Raw genomic sequence first — 21,545 nt, 5'->3', positions numbered from 1 at the left:
TCTTGCCCTGCTCTTTGCCCTGCTCAAAAGTAGATGGGAGGGAATTAGTAGTAACCATTTTAGGTATTTTCCTGCTTCCTGTGTCCTGCGGGTGATCCAGACAGCAGACACTGGGCGAGCCTCTTCACCAGCTGCTGCCTCCCATTGTTTGGACTCAGTGCATCATACAATATATACATATTCGGGGCCCCTCTGGCGTCTTGCAAGGTAAGCAGGGCCTTCACAGAAGATCAGGTTGGCCCTGTTGCCATGACAACATTGAGGCCGCCATTGCCTTCCTGGCTGATGCTGCCACAGTGTAGCTGCTGCAGCAATAGCCCACGGGCTTGTGGGGAATTGAACCACATCCTTGTCTCTGAGAAGGGAGATGGAACAGGATCCTGCATCTAAGGATGGAGGGCCCAGGCTCTATCTAATCTGTTTTGTATGTGCTCATTTATAAACCAATACCAGTGCTCCCCCCCTAAAAAAAATGTTTAGGGGTAGCTACTCTCATTTTGACTGAAGAAAGCCACCATTTTATAGTTCAAATCGGGGAAAATTAGTACAGTAAATGGACAAAAGTACAAAGATTCACAAAATGTTTAAGGGTATGCGGACCCCTGCGGACCCCCAGGAAAAAAGCACTGATCAATACCTTCCTGTTTCTACATTAATCTGTGTGTAATCTGCACAGGCGAAATAATAATAATAATAATAATAATAATAATAATAATAATAATAAAACACATTTCCCCACTGAATGACACATTTCTAAATGTACTTTCTTGCAACCTCTACATTTTTAAACACACCCGTGTTTCTCTGAAAATAAGACACCGTCTTATATTTATTTTTCCTAAAAACAAACAAACACTATGGCTTATTTTCAGGGGATGTCTTATTTTTTTCCTCCTCCTCCTGCCGCGGCCGGCATTGCTGCTGCGCCTATCGCTATGTCTTATTTTCGGGGTATAGCTTATATTCATTGAATGCTTAAAAATCCTGCTATGGCTCATTTTATGACTACGTCTCAAAGTAGGGGAAACAGGGTATTTTATCCTAGAAGGCATACTTTTACACACATTCTTGAGCTGAGAACTTTGTCACAAAATCTGGAGAAGGAAAATCCTACAAATAATTGGGCCCCGATCCACACATTAGTCCATGAGGTACAGATCAGGTCAGTTCATATTTGAATTTGCAAAGGACGAATTCTCAAGTACTTTTGCCCACCCCATCATGGATCATGGTTGGCTTTGCCATTGGCAGCATAATTGACTGCTATATAGGTTCGTGAGAGACCCTCTGCAAAACACAACGTATCATTTTTATTATTATATTTATGAACCTGTTGTTTTAAGGCATGGCTCTATCCACTTGTCCCATATAATCTAAATGTTGAATGTACCAATGATATATATATATATTTGTTCTCTATTCAGATGAACTACCCTTTCATTCCAGCCTCGGTCCTAGTACTGAAAGCCACTTTGTACCCTATCACCCTTTTGTTGGTGTCTTAACACAAGGTTCTTGCTCTCCACGGAGGAGATCTTGCTCACCATTCAAGACTCTGCTTATAACCCTTCTCATAACCCCAGTGGTCAGATAATATGTGTACCAGTTGGAAAGCAACTGCTATTGTGAGGATGCTGCACTAGCCTTCCTCAGTTGCTCACGTGTGGGTGTGCATGCAGAGGGTGACGGAAACCTACGTTACGCCACTGTCGTGGAGTCAAGGTTCCAGTAGTGCAGGCTATTTTATCCTCAAAATGCTATACAAACAAGTCACAGCGAGCTACTGCCGCTTCTGCCACCTCCTTTGGGCCAGAATGTAAAAGGTCCTGCACTACCCAGAAGAAAAACTCTGCTGGACAGCACGGCATGAGGATGCAATGGAGGCTGCCTTCACGACTACTAGGTAAGCTCGGTGAGCAGCCCTCACCAATGTTCGATTGCATTTGACTGGCGTTTTCCTACCCTTGTGTTCGAGCCATCTCCCAGCATGTTTCCTCATCCTAAGCTCTAGAGCAGGCACCCCCAAACTGTGGCCCTCCAGATGTTTTGGGACTACAACTCCCATCATCCCTAGCTAAGAGGACCAGTGGTCGGGGAAGATGGGAATTGTAGTCCAAAAGATCTGGAGGGCCAAAGTTTGGGGATGCCTGCTCTACAGCATTTGAGGCAGCCAATTGAGCTCCACAAAGTGGGGGGTGGCACTCAGGGGCGTTCGTGTCAATGGCCCAAGCCGTTCCAATGTCCCAGACATCAGCCAGGGCCACTGTGAGCCGTTAGAATGAGATTGCAGTTAATACACTCCTTTACTGGGAGGGATCTGCGCCAGGGGTCAGCAAACTTTTTCAGCAGGGGGCCACTCTACTGTCCCTCAGACTTTGTGGGGGGGCCAGACTATATTTTTTTGGGGGGGGGAGGGATGAATGAATTCCTATGCCCCACAAATAACCCAGAGATGCATTTTAAATAAAAGCACATATTCTACTCATGTAAAAACATCCTGCCTCCCGGACCATCCGTGGGCTGAATTTAGAAGACGATTGGGCTGGATCCGGCCCTCGGGCCTTAGTTTGCCTACCCATGATCTGCACCGTTCAAAGTGCACACCAGTGTCCATCTATAGATCAGGCAAGAGAAAGCACTTCTTCACATGGCACGTAGGAATTTGCATCACAGGAGGCAGTGATGAAGGATTTGAAAAATTAATGGAGGATACGTCATGCATTGTCATACGTGTGTCATACATGTGGAGGAAAACCTTAAACACGTTGCAGAGCTCAGCAGAGTTCCCCAAAAATAGACCAGAGGCAATATTTCTTCATTCAGCAGAGCTTTACTTGTGCTGAAAGCAAATGTAGTGTAATGGTTATCAAATCCAGTACAATCAGGATTGGCTCAGTCCATACAAAATCCAGTTGCAGCATTTATAAACTTAACTTATAATAAGACTACACCAGCAAACTTTTTCAGCAGGGGGCTGGTCCACTGTCCCTCAGACCTTATTGGGGGGGGGGCAGACTATATTTTGAAGGGGGGAAAATGAACAGATTCCTATGCCCCACAAATAACCCAGAGATGCATTTTAAATAAAAGGATACATTCTGCTCGTGTAAAAACATGCTGATTCCCGGACCGTCCGCAGGCCAGATTTAGAAGGCGATTGGACTGGATCTGGCTCCCGGGCCTTAGTTTGCCTACCCATGGATTAAACCTTAGCACTAAGCACCCTATGTACAGGAACAGAAACACCACACCAGAAAGAAGAGAGAGAGAAGAGAAAAGTAAGACCCGGGCTCCTTTTGGCCTATGTTTTTACTCAGCATGACTCTGCAGAATAGAGATAAGCAGCTTCCCAGAAGGTATAACCCAAGCAATCATTAACCCTTCTGCCTCTGCTTCTGCCACGCAGAGAAGCTTCTAGTAGTTTCTTGTATTAATCGGAATAGAAAGGAATAGGAAAGATCTTTACACATGATATCAATACTTTCTGCACTAAGAAATGCAAACTGACAGGATAGGTCTCACAATGGCCATGTTCTATCCTCACTGTCAGAGGAAGTGTGTCACCTGAATGCCAGTTGCTGGAAATCACAGGTGGTGAGAGGGCTTTTATATTCTTGGGTCCTGCTTGTTGGCTTCCCACAGGCATCTGGCTGGCTATTGTGAGAACAGGATGTTGGCCTTTGGCTTGATCCATGCTAGTCATTTTCATGTTGATTTGTCTGCAGTACTGAGGACTATGAAGGGACGCGGGTGGTGCTGTGGGTTAAACCACAGAGCCTAGGGCTTGCCGATCAGAAGGTCGGCGGTTTGAATCCCCGCGACGGGGTGAGCTCCCATTGCTCAGTCCTTGCTCCTGCCCACCTAGCAGTTCGAAAGCACCTCAAAGTGCAAGTAGATAAATAGGTACCGCTCCAAGCGGGAAGGTAAACGGCGTTTCCATGCGCTGCTCTGGTTCGCCAGAAGCGGCTTTGTCATGCTGGCCACATGACCTGGAAGCTATACGCCGGCTCCCTCGGCCAATAACGCGAGATGAGTGCCACAACCCTAGAGTCGGTCACGACTGGACCTAATGGTCAGGGGTCCCTTACTGACGACTATGAACCTCTGCCAAGGAATTTCATGTCTTAAAAGATTCTGGGATGTGTTATAAAACACACACTGGCTCTTTGGGCCCCACCACCAAGCCAAGTGCCTGGAGAGCATGTGCTCCTGCAGCTGTGGATTGGTGATGCAGAGCAAGCCGTCTTTCAGGGAACTTGACTAAGGAAACTTTAATGAGTGTCTGCAGAATCCCATAATTCCCTGAAACACAACATGAAAATTGCTGCCATAGCTCTTAAGCACAATTGTATCTGCATTGCAGCCTACATACAAGTGAGTTTTGTTGCATTACTTCTACTGGCCAAGAGAGGGTGCAAAAGAATAATAAATGCTCTTCTTCTTCTTTGTAACTCCGAGAAATTATTTTTGAGACCTCAATTAAGGTCACACTTTACAGTGGCGTATTTTAATAACCACCGATCCATTTCTCTGAATCAGCCTTGTCTAATATTCCACTGGTCTCTTGTAATGCTGTCTTACCTCCAACATATGGCTTGTCGTGAATAACTCTACCATTATTTGCACATCTGTTGAATAATATTACATTAAACTGTTAAATGCACAATTATGTTCAATTATTTTAAGAGAATCCACTTTGCCTCGTGCTTATTCTCCAGGGCTTACCGCGTTCTTAGTTACAGGAAGTTAGCGCAGGGTAGCAGATGGTGCCAAGTAATCTCTCCCAGCTAATAGGTTTAACTGCCAAGTATGCCGTGCTAATCACATACAGATACACACATGCATGTGTGTCCAACATATATGTGCATCCTTCCTCCGTGTGTGTACTGTAATGCAGCAGTTGCAGTTTTGCGCTGTAAATATTCTGATTTGGAACTGAACTTGTCTTTGGGAAAGGGGCCTTACTGAAGTTTTCTGGCTGTAAAGTGAATTGGACGTTTCTGCTGGCCGCCTGGGCAGGAAAGGTGTGCAGGCTGGCTGGCTTTTGTATACTAGGCAGATTTGCTTATGTTGCCTATTTTATCACTCTGGATAGGACCACGAACGCTCCTTCTGCTCACCCAGGGCTGCCCTGCGTCTGGATTTTTATGGACATAGCTGGGATTTGTCCTCTGAAAATGGCGTCTGGGAACCTGTTAGAATGTCCGGGGAAACCCGGGCATATGGCAGCCCATATCGGAAGTGTTGAACTTTTGGCGAATTTCCCCAAAAAATAATACAGAAAAATAGCTTATAAACTAAAAAGCTCGGCAACTTTTGTGTCTTGAAATATGGCAACCCTAAGTTCACCGTAATAACTAAGAACCAGAGGAGGCTTCCACTATAGGACGTTGAGGCTCTATGGACTCCCCAGTGCCCCCTCTCATACCGTTTCTGAGAGACCCCCATCTGTGCAGATTTGGAGGGGAAATGCAAGGGGCTTCAGGGGAAAGGGGGAGAGGATTATCCAGAAACCGCTGAAAGGAGACTTTAGTTTGCTGTTTGGCTGCAGGCAACTCTGGATCCAATCCGCAGTGATCTGGTTTCTTACTCCTCCTCCTCCTCCTCCTCCTCCTCCTCCTCCTCCTCCTCCTCCTCCTCCTCCTCCTCCTTCTTTGGCAATCACTCATAGCTGAGTAAGATTGTCTTCCATAAACACGGTTTTAACAATGGGTCCGTAAGTGACTGTGGAGGCCAATTCTGGATCCACACATCCTTCCACAGTGGGGACATTGGTTTCCAGGCAGGAGTTGACCACGGTGTGGATTTGCCAAGCGTGCCTTCCTCTTAGCACATTTCTCCCTTGCGTCCTGAGATCGAGTGTCTTCAAAGCCCATGACACCTTTGGTAAAGGCTGTTCTCCAACTGGAGCGCTCGCAGGCCAGTGTTTCCCAGTTGTCAGTGTTTATACTACATACAGTCTTTAAAGCTCTTTTGTTGACCACTAGCATTACGCTTTCCATTTTTAAGTTTGGAATAGAGTAGTTGCTTTGGAAGACGATCATCAGGCATCCACACAACATGACCAGTCCAACGAAGTTGATGTTGAAGAATCTTTGCTTCAACACTGGTGATCTTTGCTTCTTCCAGTACACTGATATTAGTTCGCCTGTCTTCCCAAGTGATACACCTGTCCTCCTAGAGACTCAGGACAGCACATACAGTCTTCTCTCTCCTCTTATTTTTATTTCTATTTTTGCTCATAACAACTCTTGTCAGGTGGGCTAGGCTGAGAGATGGTGATTGGTCCATCCAGTTCCATGGCTGAACAGCAATTCGAATCCTGGCATGCAGCAGTTTATCTACTAAACCATGCTGGCTTTAAGATTTTGTTTTAATTGTTTTGTTATTATTGCTAGGTGAGCCTTTCATCATTGCATTTCCAGAAATCAATAAAACTCCATGCCTACCTGGTGGGATAAAGGGAAAACAAACCTATAGCAACCTCTTGCTAAAAGACTGCACCTTTTTCATCTGATTTAGTGCTTTTAGGTGTGTTGTTTGGTATAGAGTTGGCTTTGAATGCAAAGGCCCCGGGTTCAAGTCTTGTTGTCTTTAGGTAGGGCTGGGAAGAACCCTCATCTCAAACTCTGGAGAGCTGCTGCCACTCTGTGTAGAAAACACGGAGTTTAAATGAAGCAATTATTCATTTAAACACTCGCCTAGTAGTTACAGGTATCTAGGAATTACTTGCAGATGGTTTAAATTGGTTGGTGGAACTCGCCATCTTTCCTCAGCATTCAACACAGAAACCACGTTTGTTGTCAGCAGAAGGAAACGTAGCATAGGAAGGCAATGGGTTGCTGCAGGAGGGCCGAATTGCCAACCTACTAGCAGGCTAGTAACTTGTAGGCTTATTTGCAAGGCTGTTTAGCAGTTTCCTATGTTCTGATGGTCTTCTCAGACTCTTAGGATCCAGATCAAAGGAACTGAAACCAAAGAGTCAATCTTTATTCCGGCTGGAAATGGAGAAGGGTGAATGATGTCAAAACTGATGGAGTTTTCCCCTGACCGTGACAGTTTCAATGGAGTCCACAGATGGGGAAGGAGCTGGCAATGGGTTAGGAAGAATGGAGAAGCTATGAAGCCCATTTCCTGCCAAAACACATTTGATTGCATAGAAAGAGCAGCTTGATTAGAAGGGACTTGTTCCTGCCAGCAATGCATTGTCAAATGACACAGCCAAGGCTCAGAGAGAAGGCCTTCATGTGGGATAATGAATGAATGAATGAACAAATATTTGGAGTCATGCACAGCTTCCAATGGGCAAATGATTAGCAATAGGATTTGCTTAAGAACTCCCAGTAATTTTACATCTTAGAATATGGTAATTGCAGGCCTACTGCTGGCTTGCTTATGGACTAAGAGACTGAGGTTTATCCCTCATCTGACTCCTTTATTTGAAAGATTATTCCCAGTAATTCTGTGGTTGAAAGGGCAGCCCAGGCAACAGGACTGAGCCACTAGGGATAATGAGTTTAAACTGCATTATGTATAAATGATGCATTGTATCCCAGGGCAATGGGAGCACATTGATGCTCGCTCAGGGGACCTTCTTCATCCTTCCTCTGCAGAGGGGTTATGACTCATTCTAGCTGCTTCCGCCCAATATTTCTTGATTCCCCCAACCCTCAGGAGAAGGTTTTTGGCAAGCACACAAGGAAGCAGTGGGAAGGAGGACAATGGATTTCCCGTTGTCTGAGGGTCCTTGTGCTTGTCTAGCACTGGACACTTCTGAAGAAGTGTGCATGCACACGAAAGCTCATACCAAAATAAAAACTTAGTTGGTCTTTAAGGTGCTACTGAAGGAATTTTTTTATTTTACTTCGATCCAGACCAACACGGCTACCTACCTGTAACTGGACACAGTGAAACTCATTGTAATAATAATAATAACAACAGCAACAATAACAACAGCAACAATAATAATAATATATTATTTGTACCCCGCCCATCCGGCTGGGTTTCCCCAGCCACCCTGGGCGGCTTCCAACAAAGATTAAAATACATTAAAATGTCACACATTAAAAACTTCCCTAAACAGGGGAAGTTGTCTTTAAAAAGTAAAATAGTTGCTTATTGCCTTGACATCTGCTGGGAGGGTGTTCCACAGGGCTGGCGCCAGTACCGAGAAGGCCCTGGTTCCCTGTAACCTCACTTCTCGCAGTGAGGGAACTGGCAGAAGGCCCTTGGCGCTGGACCTCAGTGTCTGGGCTGAACGATGGAGGTGGAAACACTCCTTCAGGTATATTAGGGCTTTAAAGGTCAGCACCAACGTTTTGAATTGTGCTCGCAAACGTACAATGTAGTTTTCAAGCTGCAATATTGTTTCTAGGAATTGATGAATCTGTCAGTTTCGGTTTCCCTGACCCGGGTTTCTCTTTTCCCCAACCTTCTGATGAGTTCCCCATCAGGTTGTGAGTTTCATTTAAAAGAGTCCTCATGAGAATTCATCAGCATGTTTCTCCACATTTCTCCCAAGCCACAGGTTGGTAGGCAGTGTTACCTAATGTTCACTATTTTGCAAACCATTCCCCCCACCCCACCCTAAAATGCATTGTTTTCATGGCATTTCACCAATGTACACATTGCTAGGCAAACCTTGCCCAAGCATATGCATTTTTGTGCATGTTTCTTGGCTGGAAAAATGAATTTAGAAAAGTGTGGATTTTAAAGGGTGGCTGTGTTTCAGTTTGTGTATGGTTTCAAAAAAGTTCAAATTAGGTATGTTGGTCTTAAAATGTGAACAAAATTGAATTTCCCTTCCCTTCCTAATCTCCATGGGTGAAATACCGTTCAAGGCCAACAGAATAGCTGCCCTGCAAGAGGTCACCATCTTTCTTGGAGGCAGCCTGGGGAATACTGGATGGGGAGCCGATGGCTGTGGAAGCCAGAGCTCTACAGAGATAACAGCTTCTAAAAATTATGAGTGGGTTTCACTGCAAGCCTATTGCCTCTGCCCTCTGTATCATTTTCACCCTGCCCCCTTCTCCCCATTTTGGGATATGTCTGAAGCACCTCACAATCCCAAAATGGGGAGAGAGAAGACCACCCCTATGCACCCAGCCAGTGTTCTCCAACGAGTTTGAAAGGGTGGCACTCATGTAATTTTTACTCAAAGCAAACCTATTAAAACAAAAGCATCTAACTTCATGGGTCTGCTGTGAGCAAAACGTAGCTGAATAATACCCAAATACAGTGGTGCCTCACTAGACGAATTTAATTCGTTCCACGGGTCTTTTCTTATAACGAAAAATTCGTCTAGCGAATCCCATAGGAATGCATTGAATTTTTTCAATTTTTTTTTTGCCCATAGGGACGCATTAATTGAATTTCAATGCATTCCTATGGGAAACCGCGATTCGCTAGACGAATTTTTCATAAAACGAATTCGTCTAGCGAGGCAACCTCCACTCGAAAAATCCTTTCGTTAAGCGGAAATTTCGTTAAGCAGGGCATTCGTTAAGCGAGGCACCACTGTACTTTCAAGGTGCATGTGCAAGCAGTTGTCTAACAGCCAGTTCACATCTCTTGTGCAATTAAGGGATGGGTGGGTTGGAGGGGGGGGTGGAACCTCACTTTATTTACCCTTCGTGTTAGTAGCCACCTTTCTGTAGCATGTGCACAACTTTAAAAATGGGGCTGGGGGGATGGAGAATTGGCTGTGCCAATGGGGATGCTCAAGGTGTTAGAATAAGCTAATCTTTTCCCAGGTAGGACACACAATAGGGAAGGACCAGCAGTAGTGCTAATGGTCTGTTAGGATATGAATGGCCGGTGATGCTGATTGGAGCCAGAAGATGGAGCTGCTACTCTACCAGTCTTAGAGAGCCTGAATAGCCCTTTTGGCTCCACGCAGATAAGGAAGTTGCATTTCAAATGAACAATAAAAAGAATTATGGATGCCTGTATGAGGGATCGGCTGGAAAGAAGAAAAAGGCATTGTGTCAGTCAGCAACCAGCTGCGTGGATGACCTTGGGAACCGAGGGATACACGACAAGAACAAAAATGAGGATGGGTGGGCCATGGGAGAGAGGTAGGAAGAATAAAAAAGACTTATTCCTGCATACCTACGTATTGAAATAACTCTAGCAGAGAATCCATTGACAGTAATGCAGTGAGATAGCTCGGCGCATGAAAGCATTAGGCTTAATGCACACTGAAGAGCCCACAAAATCATCCATGCTATTAATTTGGTTTATCCTCTCTCCCCACCCCCCAAATGTAACACTCATGAGAGACACAGACATTTTATTTTTTTATTTTATTTTGCTACTCCCTAAGAGATTTCTCCCCCGCCCTCCCAAATCCCCAGGGCAATGAGGTTATTGTACCAGGAGATTTAACTAGGAAAGCCTATGAAAGCAGCCTATTTCCGTCACTAGTCAGCGTTTTTGTTAGCGGCATGCATTTTCTGGTGAGTAGAGGTGCGGTTAGGAGTTTGTGAGGCACAAAAGTGGATTTCTTACATGGGCATCCTCTTTTGCATGGGGAAGCAAGATGCGCAGGCAGATCTATTTTGCCCACGTGTGACAAAATTGACACATTCGAGATTGGTTATAGCCTACCCTCCGTGTATCTAACAATATGGGTTACCTTGCAGGACCAGCCCAAAATCTATCTAGTCAGGCATTCTGTTCCTAACGCTGGCCAGCCATATGCCTCGATGGGCTCATAAGCAGGGCATGGTTGCCATTAGACTCTGTAATCTGTATGGTGCAGGTTCCAGGCAGCAACATTGCTTTGACAAAGCTATCGTCCACACATTTGTCTAACACTGTTTCAAAAAGCAACCTAACTAGTGACCATTTCCGTAAGTGATGTGTGTGGAGTTCTTCTTGCTTTTGTTCCTAACTTCTGTGTGCTGGATCAGTTAATGCCAGTGGGTAATATCAGTGGGTGATGCCAGATGCCAGAATTAGAGAAGGAAAAAGTTTTCCCCTCTATCCACCGTAAACATGAAAGTTTAGTTAGGGATGCTTGAGGATTCCATTTTTGTGTAAAACAGCCTGATTCGCACTTCCCAGACTAACACATAGACTGGAACAGAGTTATCATTTATTTTTAATTTTTTGCACTTCTCCAGATTTGGCGTGCAGTTCATGGTTCAAAAAATAGAAAAAGAGAAAGGAAGAGGAACCGAAATGCAAATTGAAGCCCCTATTTTAGGTTAAAATGTGTGCAAAATTCACATACAGAAATAATGTGAAAACAAAATTTTAAAAATCCTTCCAGGAGCCCCTTAGAGACCAACTAAGTTTGTCATAGGTATGAGCTTTCGTGTGCATGCACACTTCTTCAGATACACTGAAACAGAAGTCACCAGACCCTTATGAATAGTCAGAGGGTGGGGAGGGGTACCGTATTACTCAGAAGGGTGGTGGGAATGGGTGATTGGCTGATAGGAGTGGTAAACCTTTTGATGACTTTCAGCAGCACCTTAAAGACCAACGAAGTTTTTTTATTTTGGCATGCACACGAAAGCTCATACCAAAATAAAAAACTTCGTTGGTCTTTAAGGTGCTGCTGGAAGGAATTTTTTTATTTTGTTTCGACTACGTCAGACCAACACGGCTACCTACCTGTAACTAGAACTGTTGATGACTGTCAACGACTGTTAATGACTGCAATTGGCCTTGCAGGAAAAAGCAAGGGGTGAGGTGCTAAAGAAATCTTTATCATGTATAATGAGGTAAGAATCCAATGTCCTTATTCAGACCAGTTCTCTCCATGGTTTTAAGCTTCGTAATGAGTTGCAATTCAGCAACTTCTCTTTCCAATCCGTTTCTGAAATTTTTCTGTAATAAGACAGCTACTTTGAGGGAGGTTTACCACTCCTATCAGCCAATCACCCATTCCCACCAACAGGTCAGTGTATCTGAAGAAGTGTGCATGCACATGAAAGCTCATACCTATGACAAACTTAGTGGGTCTCTAAGGTGCTACTGGAAGGATTTTTTAATTTTTGTTTTGACTACGTCAGACCAACACGGCTACCTACCTGTAACTAGAAATAATGTGCTTTTTCGTGTGGCTAAAAAACAACAACCCAAACACTGGCAGACTAATGTAGAAAGGGGAAAGCATAGACACACGTGAAACTGAACTAGAAATAGACCAACTCTGCCTTGTATAAACTTTTAGCATGTCTTCCCACATTTCCCTTTTCCCCTTCTGAACTACATGGGACTTTCCTTATGCATAACGTTTTCCTGCACAAAAGTTAAAAGATGAAAAATTCTTTTGTGAGCAAGCCCTGGGAAAACAAAACGAACCACCTGATGCAAACCCTGAAGGCTGACCTACGGTGAGCTTTCTCGCTTTCCATTTTCTCCCAGTGCATAATGAGTTCATTATGACCTATTTGTGGACTTCAAAGGAAAAGTTTCTGCTTTCAAATGAGAAAGGCTAGTTCATTTCTGGTTCAAAAGGTTCATGCGCTGAACCGTGTGCGGTAACTGTTTCACAGAGTTCATAAAGATTTGAATGGAGCTGGCTCAGTGATGACAGCCATGGATGCATAATAGCTTGTACTGATTTTGTGGGCCAGTGAGTCATGTTCAAAAGTACCTGAACATGATGCAGTATAAGAAGTGGAGAAATACAGGCAAAATAGCAAGTTAGAATCAAGGGTGGGGAACGTTAGCCTGGTTTCTGCGACATTGTAGAAGGAAAAGTGCAGACTTGGGGAAAGGTTTAGCAAGTGTGTGTGCAAGGGATGTGGAACAAAGGATGCTGCTCCACTGTTACTTGTTGTTGTTGTTTAGTCGTGTCCGACTCGTGACCCCATGGACCAGAGCACACCAGGCACTCCTGTCTTCCACTGCCTCCTGCAGTTTGGTCAGACTCAACGTTCGTAGCTTCGAGAACACTGTCCAACCACCTCGTCCTCTGTCGTCCCTTTCTCCTTGTGCCCTCCATCTTTCCCAACATCAGGGTCTTTTCCAGGGAGTCTTCTCTTCTCATGAGGTGGCCAAAGTATTGCAGCGTCAGCTTCAGAATCTGTCCTTCCAGTGAGCACTCAGGGCTGATTTCCTTCAGAATGGATAGGTTTGATTTTCTTGCAGTCCATGGGACTCTCAAGAGTCTCCTCCAGCACCATAATTCAAAAGCATCAATTCTTCAGCGACCAGCCTTCTTTAAGGTCCAGCTCTCACTTCCATACATCACTACTGGGAAAACCATAGCTTTAACTATACCACTGTTACTTAGAACAGACCTATTGAAATTAATGGACCCAGCTTAGTCCTGTTTGTTCATTTTACTAAGATACTCTGAGTGCTGCAAAGCTGAATACCATCGGTCCATCTACGTCAGTGTTGTCCTCATGGACTGGCTGCAACTGTCCATGGTTTCAGGCAGGGGGCATCCTCCACCGACCTGGAGATGCTAAGGTTGAATCTGGGATCATCTTCCTGCAAAGCAGATGCTCCACCATTGAGCAATCATCAGTCCTTTGCTTTAAGAAGCACTGAAAAAGTATTATCTGAAGGCAGCCCTGTTTAGGGAAGCTTTTAATCTTTAAGAAATTAGTGTATTTTAATATTTCTGTTGGAAGCCGCCCAGAGTGGCTGGGGAAACCCAGCCAGATGGGCGGGGTATAAATAATAAATTATTATTATTATAAATTATTATTATTAGGAGGTTCCTAATAACTGCTGGAATTGTAGCCAGATAGATGGATCCTTTTTCTTTTCTTTTTTTTCATATATGGTGGGATTGCAAGAAAGCAAGGACCTTTTGGGAGATGATACATGATGAGATAAAAAATATGTTTAAAATGACCATAGGGACAGAAGCCCCCCAAAAGATGATTAAGTTGCTTATGTATGTTACAACTGGATTCTCTATGCACAGAAAAGGAAAGAAGCAGAAATACCCACTAAAGAAGAATGGATAAGCAAGGTGATGGATTCTGTAGAACTGGCAAAGTTAACAGCTAAAATTAGAGAACTTAGCAATGAAGATTTTGTGCAGTGCTATTTTTCTCGAAAAAGAGGCGTCGGAACTCACCACAAACACCTCCCTTGTTCTCCTAGAATGACAATGGCACCCACCTGAGAGGTGCCGGAATTGACTGAAGAAAAGCCCTGGTTTTGGGGAAGAATGGAAACCCTTTTCGGATTATTTAAAGGAATGTTATTATATGATGAACACATGAGCAGGATTTGAACTATGAGCAACAGAAGAGATTAAAGATTATAGTAAGTTTGTTAGGGTTTAAGAGATAGAAGGCAGGGTGCGAAGGAGGGAGAGAAACAGAAACATGGAAAAGGGGTGGAAAGTTGAAATATTATGTATTTCTCACTCACCCTAGATATGTAACAGAACCTTAGGAAAACAGGGTTAGGCACATCAATAAAAATAATGTTTATTTTTTTAAAAAAAAACACATAAAGGCATAGTTATTGTTCAAAGGGCACTGGGTTTTTAAGGAATTCTATGAGCCGGCCATCAAGGTTTCTCGGCTGAGGACACGAGTCATCCTTTGTTTGATATTTTGCCGATTCTGGAGAAGGAACAAAGGAAAACTAAAATGACATCTCAGCCACTCCTTAAGGCAGGGGTCCCCAGACTAAGGCCCGGGGGCCGGATGTGGCCCAATCACCTTCTAAATCCGGCCCGTGGATGGTCCGGAAATCAGCATGTTTTTACATGAGTAGAATGTGTCCTTTTATTTAAAATGCATCTCTGGGTTATTTGTGGGGCCTGCCTGGTGTTTTTACATGAGTAGAATGTGTCCTTTTATTTGAAATGCATCTCTGGGTCATTTGTAGGGCATAGGAATTCGTTCATATTTTTTTTCAAAATATAGTCCGGCCCCCCATAAGGTCTGAGGGACAGTGGACCGGCCCCCTGCTGAAAATGTTTGCTGATCCCTGCCTTAATGCCTGGATCATGCAGTGCCACAGTTGTGTGAGTGCCACTTCACCAGGTCTGCATTCAGTCTCGTTTCTATCCAAGTGGGAACTATGATAAAATGCAGCAGGATAACTTCATCTGCTTCTTTTAATTAATTGCATTTTTATTAACAATCTTATACAGCAACTATAGCATACATCCTCTTTGACTAAACATTATTATAAATTTTATAAACAGAGCAACAATCGTTTACAAGTAATACAGTAGTCCCTCGACTTACGAATTACTTGACATCCGTAGGTTTCGACTTACGAACGGGACAAATCGCCGCATGCTTACGGATTTTTCTACATCTGAACGGAAACCGTTGGTTGTTTTAAATGCGGTTTCCTCGACTTTCAAATTTTTACATGCGGTTTCCTCGACTTATGAACTTTTCCGAATATTTTTATTCCTATGGGAAACCGCGTTTCGACTTACGAAGTTTTGACCTATGAATGTGCATTCGGAACGGATTAAGTTCGTAAGTCGAGGGACCACTGTACTCTATTTGTTAACAATAAACTTTTTTATACTTCTACTATCTCTTATTTTCTTCTCTGTTTTTTTAACATAGATTAAAAAACAAACAAACATAATAGAAAAAAGAAAAACAAACAAACAAACACAGGATAACTTCACCTCCTAAGAGATATTGCTCTTGTTCACGGTTCCAGCCAATCACATCCTCCTCCAAGATCTTATTTGGTGATCACTCATAGCCGAGTAAGATTGTCTTCCATAAACATGGTTTTAACAGCGAGTCTGTAAGTGACTGTGGAGGCCAGTTCAGGATCTATACGTCCTTCCACAGTGGGGAGACAGGTTTTCGGGCAGGGGTTTATCACAGTGAGGGTTTGCCAAGCGTGCCTTCCTCTTAGCATGTTTTCCCCTTTTGTCCTGAGTTTGAGCGTCTTCAAAACCCATGACACCTTTGGTAAAAAGAGGCTGCTCTCCGATTAGAGCACTCACAGGCCACTGTTTCCCAGTTGTCGGTGTTTATACTACATTTTTAAAGATTTGCCTTGGGAGAGTCTTTACACCTCTTTTGTTGACCACCAGCATTACGCTTTAAGTTGGGAAAAGAATAGTTGCTTTGAAAGACCATAATCAGGCATCCGCACGACATGACCAAGATACCATAAGTTGAAAGAGGCTTAAGTAGGAAAATTTATTTCCCTCCATCCATTTTTCTTTTGCAACAGACATTAAACATTTCATGAGTCTTGGATCCCCCAGTTCTCACAAGGCCAGCTTTCTGGCGGGGGCCAAACTTAGTCCATGGGGGTGGCGGAGATAACAATCTGGCCCTCCATGCAGATCTAGTTCCCTACCTCTGTTTTATAAAAGACGTTTTAAAAAAAGAAGAAAATCTACATTGCTGTATTATTCTCTCCCCCCCCCAGCTTCCTGCCTTGCCCTGCCACGGTCACAGCAGAAGGTGCAAATGACTTTCCAGCTTCTAATATCATTAACACCTTCCTCAGTGCTGAAGAATATCACTTAATATATTTCCTTCCTTGTACCACATCTTTGCTTTTTTCAGCTCCCGAAAGCTGTCTAGCCATATGGACTTTTCCCTTTCATTAATACACACACACACACACACACACACACACACACACACACACAGTTTTGCTCGTCAAAGGAATTGAATGGAGCCATATTTGTTTTAGCTACATCCCGAAACAAAATTTCTGAAGTTTTGTAACATTTTAAAAAACTAATTATTCAGAGTAAAGTCACCCTGGAGACAGACCAAACTACCCATAAAAGCACTGCTATTTTTCTTTCTGATTATGACGAAGAGCAACAAAACTTTAACAGCAATGAGTAAAAGTTATTCCCTGGAGGGATTTCTGTAGAGACTGGGAATTCTGGATACATGAATTTAGTCTGATGACCACCAAATCAGGCCTGTGTACAAATCAGGCATGTTGAGTGCATAGGATCATAGAATTGGAAGGGACCACAAGGGTCACCTAGTCCAACTATCTGCAATGAAGGAATATTTTGCCCAGTGCTTTAAAAAAAGAAAGAAAGGAAAACAAGGTGCTAGTACTTACCATAAAGCTGTTACAGTAAGTGGCACACTTTTAACATTTGAAAAGATGAGTATGAGTCAAGAGAAGTCCGAGCAGGGCGGAGAAAGGGTTAAATCCACCCTCCCCATGTACCACTCTTCTGATTGGATGTAAGTAGCCGTGTTGGTCTGAGTCAAAGCAAAATAGAAAAAAATTCCTTCAGTAGACCAACTAGGTTTTATTTTGGTATGAGCTTTCGTGTGCATGCACACTTCTTCAGATACACTAGATTGGGTTCTTCTGATTGGGTTCAGGTGCCCACATTGTTGCTTTTCCAGGAAAAAACAAAGTGCACGTAACGTAACATTGCTCTTTGACATCATTGCTGCGCACTTACACCTGCCAACGTTTGATAAGGAACACACATGCATTTTTGTCATTGTTGTTGTTTAGTCGTTTAGTCCACAGCTGTCAAGTTCTCCTTTTTTAAAGGGAAATTCCATTATGCTGAATAGGCTTGCTCGCGAGAAAAGGGAAAACTTGACAGCTATGGTTTAGTCGTGTCCGACTTTTCGTGACCCCATGGACCATAGCACGCCAGGCACTCCTGTCTTGCACTGCCTCCCGCAGTTTGGTCAGACTCATGTTCGTAGCTTCGAGAACACTGTCCAACCATCTCATCCTCTGTTGTCCCCTTCTCCTTGTGCCCTCCATCTTTCCCAGCATCAGGGTCTTTTCCAGGGAGTCTTCTCTTCTCATGAGGTGGCCAAAGTATTGGAGCCTCAGCTTCAGGATCTGTCCTTCCAGTCATTCCATGACATTTTTGTCATTAGATAAGTATATATCCAATTATAGCACATCAGACTGGCCACTGGCCCTCAGTATAGAATAAATATATATATGAAACAATGGAAGTTCCGTTGTCTATATTTCAGCAAAGTATAACTACAGTTTCTCATGTCTGGAAGAGCCCACTGTTTTGTTTTGTTTTTAGAAACATTTTTAGCAGTGTTGGATAACATCTCTCATTTGGGCATTATTATTTTTTTATGCCCTTCATGAAAATGCTCACCTATCTTTTACATTGCTCTTATACTTACGGGAGTTTATTTCAATTGTCTTCAGCCACATCATTACCCAGCCAAATCTGTGCTAAATGGAAGGGGGTAATTACACATCAGACTAATCAAGGAAGGAGGGAAACACCAGCCACCACTAGAAACAATGGCATTAAATGGGATTGGGAGTATTCTCTGGGGGAGAAATAGTCCTCTGCTGAAATCATTATTTTTGACCTGAGCATTGAAACGGGATAATATTCTTCATTATTTATCCATGAATGTGTGTGGCTTTAAAAATCCCACTAGGCCTACACAATTTATACCTGAACACCTAGGCACAGAGGTACATATACTCTCTATTCCACCCACCCTATCACAGCCTTGATTATCACCCCTTCTTCCTGCCAGCAAGAAGCCGCATCCTCTTGGCTCCTCCTGCCCATATATTAGTGGGGAAGGAGAGCTAGGAAAAAAATTTCACCTCTGGCAACCAATGCACCCCTTTGGTTTCTTTCTTTTTTAAAAGAAATTTATTTATTTGGTTTTTCAGATTAGCATTTTACAGTCACATATCCAACATACAACATAAAAACAAGATTCCAAGGAATCTCTTTGACTTCCCTCCTCCCCTTTGTGGGTCATATTGTTAATCATTTCCTCCTGCATCTTTTATAATAATCCAAATCTTTGATCTCCCCATTGTATCCAAAATTCACCATTAAGCTACAAGTGATATTCCAATCCTACTAACAATTTTAACTGTTTACAATGGTCTTTAAGGTACGTTCCTTATTAAAATTTTCGTCTTTCTGATTTTGGAGTCTTCTGGTCATTTTAGCCATTTTGGCCTTATCTGTCAACTTGATCTGCCATTCTTCTCTGGTAGGGACTTTCCATCTCTGGGCCAATAACATCCATGTAGCTGTGGCTGCCTTCAGGTGTCTTCTAAAAGATGGTAGTTGTTTTTCTCTTTGGCATCTGGTGGGAGGGCGTTCCACAGGGCGGGTGCCACTACCGAGAAGGCCCTCTGCCTGGTTCCCTGTAATTTGGCTTCTCACAATGAGGGAACCGCCAGAAGGCCCTCAGCGCTGGACCTCAGTGTCCAGGTGGAACGATGTGGGTGGAGACGCTCCTTCAGATATACTGGACCAAGGCCGTTTAGGGCTTTAAAGGTCAGCACCAACACTTTGAATTGTGCCCAGAAATGTACTGGGAGCCAATGTAGGTCTTTCAAGACCGGTGTTATGTGGTCTCGGCGGCTGCTCCCAGTCACCAGTCTAGCTGCTGCATTCTGGGTTAGTTGTAGTTTCTGGGTCACCTTCAAAGGTAGCCCCATGTAGAGCGCATTGCAAGTAGTCCAAGTGAGAGATAACTAGAGCATGCACCGCTCGTTATTTTCCTACTCGTTATGTGCAATTTGGAAGACCATCTCTCTGAGCATGAATCATTACAGCTTATGAATGATCTCTCTGTGTGATTTTACGACAAATTTACAAGGCAGCTGAGCAAGTCCCCCCTCCCTTGAAAATTCAATAGAGTTGGACTAAAGTTGCAGATGTTGATCAACCCTGAGCATTATTATTTAGGACCAAGATGTTAGCTAAATTCCCCTTCTGCGTATCACCAAAGCAAGCACCTACCTACCTACCAATCTGTAGCAAACATAATATATGGTAACTCAAATTCTTGTCTCGGCGGTTGTGTCACGCAACACAAAACAGGAAAACTAACACTACTGCTCTTGAAAGCTAAACACTGATATTTACTTGCTGGATTTATCGGTAATCTTTATACTGTTCCAGCCTACAAAATCCAGTCCTCCCCGGCCACTGAATACATAATTAAAGGTGCAGCTGACTGTTGGGAACGCTTAAAGGAATGGTGTCCTTGTAGCCATTAAACTTTTATAGAAAGTGATTGCTATGCTCTCCAGGTTAATGCTCTGTTTTATGCCAGTTGTACGACACAAGGAATAATCTACAGCAGGTCTACACAATGTAATGCCTGTGGTTTGCTTATGGCTCCAGCGCAGACCATTTGTGCCCCTCATTTCCCTGGGTTTCAGTCTCTCCTTCTATGCGCCCATAGGCACCAAACACTCTTCTCTTCTCACCCCAACACAAACCAACCTGACCTATCACCAAGATCCTCTCCGCCCTCTGTACTTATGTCGGCTCCCATGATGGTATCCATTACGAGTGAAGGGAGAAGGATTGCTCTTTCCCACTCCCCTTGCTAATGTCTGGCGTGCTAATATGGCTGTTTGCCAGGTGCAAGAAGCACCTGGACCATAATCAATCCTCACCACCGACACATTTTCTTATGGAACTCCTTGATTTAGTTTGTCCAATAACTTTTTAAGGTTTGGTTCCAAGTTTTTCTTACAGAAACAAGGAGTGGCGATGGGTTCTAAATCTTCTCTCTTTTTATTACTTCATGGAATTGTTACTTCTCTCGTTTGGACTGATGCTGAACTCCATGTAATATCAACAGTCTACGATTTGTTATCTCATGGAATTGTCATATCCTATATTTGGATGGTACTGGACTCTATGAACCTTCATATGAACCTTACATGTACTATGGACTTTTGTGTTTGGCTGTACCATTGTCTACCCATTGATTTACTTTGGGCCTAATATTCAATATATATGGTTTGGACTTTTAAAAACTTTATAAGATTTTTATATTATGTGACTGATTTGGGCGTTATGTGTGTCTCATGTTAAGGTGATTACAGAATACGATATATTAGTATTGTGATAATCAGCTGGTTACGTTTAGTGTGGTGTGAAAATATTGTGTATGTAGCCCAGGTTCATTGTTGTGCATCGAATTCTTCCCCAGCACAGATATTAATCTGAGTCGGAGAAGAATTTTTCAGGCAAGTACTTCTTCTTTCATATTTAGGGGAGAATTTATTTAGGGAGTTTAGGGGAGATTTGTTCTGTTGGGGGGAATCCAAGCTGGATCTGGACACATCAAAGATGCGTTTCAGTTAAACACGTTGTAAACTTTGTATGAGAAAATTCTAAACACCAGTTGTTTGTGGCCCTAAACATCAGTGTTTGTGGGAACATCCGTGGTCCACATATGCCCATCATCATGCATGATGAAGATGGCAGAGCATCTGTTGGAGTAGCTGGCTGTAGGAAGGGGTTATTTTCCTTCATGAGCATAAATCACCCCATGGGTGAGGTAATCACAGGTACAAGGTCAAATGAGCCAGTTGCTGTGGTAATGGCTTGGAGCCCTGGCTATATCTGTGATTAATGTATGCCAGCTAGTTCGGTAGTGTTGTGTCTTGATTAGTTAGTGTTAGTTACAGCAGCAGTGTTATTTTGTACCTGTATATATTTGTATCTGAAAAGCCTACATGCTGGAACTTATATAACTTCATCCTGAACTGTTTGCTGAGCCTAGTAAAAGATTTGGACCTCACTCTGCTTCTGTGTGGTACTGCAAGCAAAAGCCACACTTCCGCTCTGCACAATTAATTCATGGTATTCTAATGTAAAA

The sequence above is a fragment of the Zootoca vivipara genome, chromosome 16 (assembly GCF_963506605.1).
Source record: "Zootoca vivipara chromosome 16, rZooViv1.1, whole genome shotgun sequence".
NCBI lineage: Eukaryota > Metazoa > Chordata > Lepidosauria > Squamata > Lacertidae > Zootoca > Zootoca vivipara.
This window is presented reverse-complemented; position numbering follows the sequence as displayed.